The sequence below is a fragment of the Pteropus vampyrus genome, unplaced genomic scaffold, assembly GCF_000151845.1.
Source record: "Pteropus vampyrus isolate Shadow unplaced genomic scaffold, Pvam_2.0 Scaffold45, whole genome shotgun sequence".
Classification (NCBI taxonomy): domain Eukaryota; kingdom Metazoa; phylum Chordata; class Mammalia; order Chiroptera; family Pteropodidae; genus Pteropus; species Pteropus vampyrus.
The window spans coordinates 7,076,483-7,081,036 of record NW_011888826.1 but is presented as its reverse complement, the minus strand read 5'-3'; positions in this window follow the sequence as shown (position 1 = coordinate 7,081,036).

The following is a 4,554-nucleotide window of genomic DNA, read 5'->3' as shown; positions in this document are numbered from 1 at the left end:
CTTTTCTTTTGCCAGCTCACATCAGCTGTTTGACCCTTCTAGTGAGTTTTTCATTTCAGTTATTGTACTTTTCAGCTCCAGAATTTATGTTTGGTTTCTTTATATAATTTCTATCTCTTTGTTCATATTCTCATCTTGTTCATACATTATTTTCTTGATTTCCTTTAGTTTTTTTTTTGTCCATGGTTTCTTTTAGCTCATTAAACATATGCAAGACAGCAGATTTGACATCTTTGACTAATAATTCGAATATCTGCAATTCCTCAGGGATGATTTCTGTCAAATTATTTTTTTTTCCCCTGTGAATGGGCCATTCTCTAATGGGCATATTTTCCTGACTTTTTTGGGGGGAGGCGGTATATTTTGTGGTGGTGTTGTTAAGAACTGGACATTTCGAGTATTATGTCATGCCAGCTCTAGAGATCTAATTGTTCCACACTTCAGGGACTGCTGACCCTTGCTTGTTGAAAGCCAAAGCCAATCATCCGTAACTTTTCCAAATTATTCTGTAACATGTGTAAATCTTGCTTTGTATGGTCCTGATGCTTCTGTTTTGTTATATCTGCAGTCAGCCAGTGACCTCATAAAGATTTCCTTAAATGTTTGGCTCTCAAAAGAGGTGAAAGGGAGGGGGAAAAAAGTAGGTCCTGTCACTTTAAATCCCTTCGGAAGCCGCATCAGCCATGAATGGGCTGACATTCCTGCCAGCTCATTGACTTGGTGGAGGGGTAGATTCCTGGAGCTTCCTACTCTGCCATATCCTTGTGATGTCACCCAGTAGTGATTGATTTTAATTTAGAAACAAGACAAAGAAAATAATTAATTCAAAGTTCAAAGTACATGTTTTTCCCAAACATGAAAGAACATTTTATCAATGTGGGTCTTGATTTTCTCATGGTCGCTCAAGAGAGATTTAACAGCCCAGTGATTTTTGTCCATCATCTTTAAGTCACATATATTCTAAAACTCACTTTAGGAGGCAGGCAAAGTACAAAATATGCCAGAAATATGATCTGGAAAAACCTTAGCCCTAGAAGAATCTAGCAGAAGTTTCAGAATTGAGATACCAAAGTGACGCTGCTAAACGAGATGCATCTTCCAGGGTGTGCAGAGAGAAAACGAGTTCTCGGGATCAAGGAATGTTCGATTAAAGGAAACGTCGAGTCTGAGGGCAAAGAAGTCCCTGACCTCCCGTACTTATGGTATGCACCCTTCACTTAGCACTCGGTTGCCTGGTGGCTTGTGGCATCATCATCTTGTGGTTTTGTTTTGTCATTTAACTTGCATATCATTTAACTTCTACTGAGAGATGTGTTCATTGGATCGGCGTAATTAGATCTCTTTCGAGAGTAAGAATATTTCTTAAACATTATAATTAAGCTGAAAGAAGAGGAGAAAGAAGAGGGTGTTGGGAAGGGTGTGTTAAGCTTCCTAGCACTGCCACAACAAATAACCACAAACTTCATGGCTCAAAACAACAAAAATGGATTCTCTCACAATTCTGGAAACTGGAAGTCCAAAATCAAGGTGTCAGAAGGGCCCTGCTCCCTGTGAAAGCTCTGAATCCATCCTTGCCTCTTCTAGGTTCTGTCGGCTCCAGGTGTTTCTTGTCATGATAGCGTAATTCCCATCTCTGCCTCTGTCTTCACATAGCCTTCTCTCCTCTGTGTCTGTGTGTCTATCTCTTTATTCTAGTCTCTTATAAAGTTACTGGTTCTTGAATTTAGGTCCTACCCTAAATCCAGAATAATCTCATCTCAAGATCCTTAACTTAATTGCATCTGCAAAACCTTACTTCCAAATGAAGTCACATTCGCAGATGCCAAGGTGTGGTGTCAACGTAAGAATGTTCAAACCTGTAGAAAATTTTTATAAGGGCTTATGTGAGCCAAATTGATGACATATGCCAGGAGCAGGAACTCAAATACTCCAGGTAATAACAGTTTTGCTGCTTCTTTCATGCCTTTGAAATTAAGGAGGGGCCATAAGGAAGAGTACATGGACATGGGGAAAAGCAAGGTGAGGATTGGATTACCTGACAGTTAACAAGATTATGTGTTTTCTTGAGGGTAGTTATGGCTTATTTCAAAAGTGTGTTAACCTAGATGCACAGAAACAATGAACAAGTCTTGCCAAGTCAAAGATAAACCTTTTACTAAAACTTCAGATGCCTGGGGAGTGACTACCCACCATGATCTTCCCAATTAGGAATTTATGATCAGATCAACCTGTGAGGTGACTTTCCATAGAACCCCTTTTTTTGTCTTCATTAGTATAATACGAACATGCTTGATTCTTACCCCTAGCTCCTGGCACAAAGCTTCTAAAACCCTTGGGATTTCCCGAGTGATACAGTGTCTTCATTATTCATAATGAGCACTTTCAATCGTGAATGGCTTAGGACAGGGCCTCTTGATGGCCTCAGGGTAGGGCTGGTCACCAGAAAGACCAGTGGTTAGAACTTTCGGCCCTACTCACCAATCTCTGGTAAGGGGAGGGTAGGTAGGCTGGAAATTGATCTCTATAAAAACTCCAAAATAATAAAATTCAGAGAGCTTCCAGGTTGGTGAACACATCAAGGTACTGGGAGGGTGGTGCTCCCAGACAGGGCATGAAAGTGCCATGTCTTGCTCCGCACCTTGCCCTATGCATCTCTTCCATCTGGCTGTTATAATAAACCAGTAAGCATAAGTAAACAGTTTTCCTGAGTTCTATGAGCCATTCTATTTGCTAAAGACTAACCGGAACTTTAAGCAAACAAAATCGGTCGGGAGGATCTATGGGAGGAGCTAGGGCTTATGGGCGTTCTCATACTCTATATAATTCTGAGAACCCTACAGGAAGCACTCTATACTCATAATAAAGCTCTATGTTTCTAACTTCCCCTTCCCTTAACTTCCTTTTCCCTTCCATAGACACGCCTCCATCTCAGCATGGGGGCCAAAGCATGCACGTGGCTTTTCATGTCTGCATGCACTGGGTTGCAACCTTTTCTTTTTTCCCAAATAAATCCATTTTGGTGGAAGAAAAAAACACCTCGTCGATATTATTTTTCAGTGGACATAGCCAATTATCAAACCTGAGGAAGGCGTCATGAGAACCCTCAATTTATACCTGGTCAGTCAGAAGTACGGGTGGCCCGAGACTTGCAACTGACATCTGAAGTGGGAGCACGCTTTGAGGACTGAGCCCTTAACCTGTGGGGTCTGCACGAACTCTGGGTAGTTAGTGTCAGAGCTGAACTGAATCGTTGGACACCTCATTTTGGTGTTGAAAAGTTAAAGATTTGGTTGATGTCAGAGAAAATGCCCCATAAAAGTGAGGATTTAAACATGCATTTTGGGAAAGTACATAAATCAACTCACTACTGAGGGGAAGAGAAAGAAGAAAAGACCTGTGTTTTCTCACAAAATCTAATAGTGCTGAGCACATATTAGTTAAATCTATGAAGGTGTTATTTACCGAACCAACCTAAGAAGGCAAAGTAGAGAAGTTAATGGGTGTCTCATGATAAACTTCTCTGCAGCTGGTTAGACATGAGGTCTTTACACAAATGTTCTAAAAAGATTGTAAGGCTTCCCCAGGACTTACTTCATCTGCCCATCAATCCTGAGTTTACACTGCAGGTAATCTTTTGGGAGAAGGTCAAGAAACATGGACAGCATTTAACGAGGGTGACATCTGTGAGCTCACCGCCGGCACTGCGACTGCTGCTGAAGCTAAGGACGTATTCAGAGACCTAGGACCCAGATTTTGGCCCCTTTAAACTCCCTTCCTGGAATGTTCCCTGCAGTTTCTCACCATTAAAAATGAGTGATGTAGATTCACGCCAAGGTCAGACATTCAACAAAGGGGATCTATACCATTGCTCTCAATCTTATGGATTTTTGTTTTCTTTCATGGTGTTTCTCTCCTTTTCCTAATATTACGTTTTCTCTCTATCTTTACTTTTTTTTTTTTTAAATAATAATAAGCATTTGCTTTCACAGACATGAAGTTTTGTCTTGTATCAGTGCCACAGGTAAGTACCACTATTGCTATTTTACAGAGAGTGAAATGGGGCCCCAAAGAGGTAATATAAGGTTATGAGGACAATTGAACTGTGGAGCTGGGAATCGGACGCAGGCACTAAATCCCACGCTTTTTCCTCAACCCTGTGATGTCTTCTTTTCCTTTCCTGCTGTTTCCTTTTCCTCTTTCTCCCCATTCCAGAGGCACTCACAGGCTTAGGACATGCTCCTGTGACTCTAAGAGCCACGGTTCTCAGCACTCTGAGTACCAAAACTGCCCAGGGCGCTTTTTTGAAATCTGATGACTGGGCGCCATCCCAAGCCAATCACATCATCACCTCTGGGGGTGCACTGGACAGAAGCATTTCGTCAGATCCCCAGGTGATTCTGATGTGCAGCTAGGATTGAGAACCACTGCTGTGATTTTTGTGCCTCTTATTAGTCCTGGAAAGAAAATATTCACTTTCTCAAGCTTAATCTAATCTTTGGAGCACATCTTAGTAAGCCTGCTTGATGAAAACCAAGGACAAAGTGACCAGTGAGA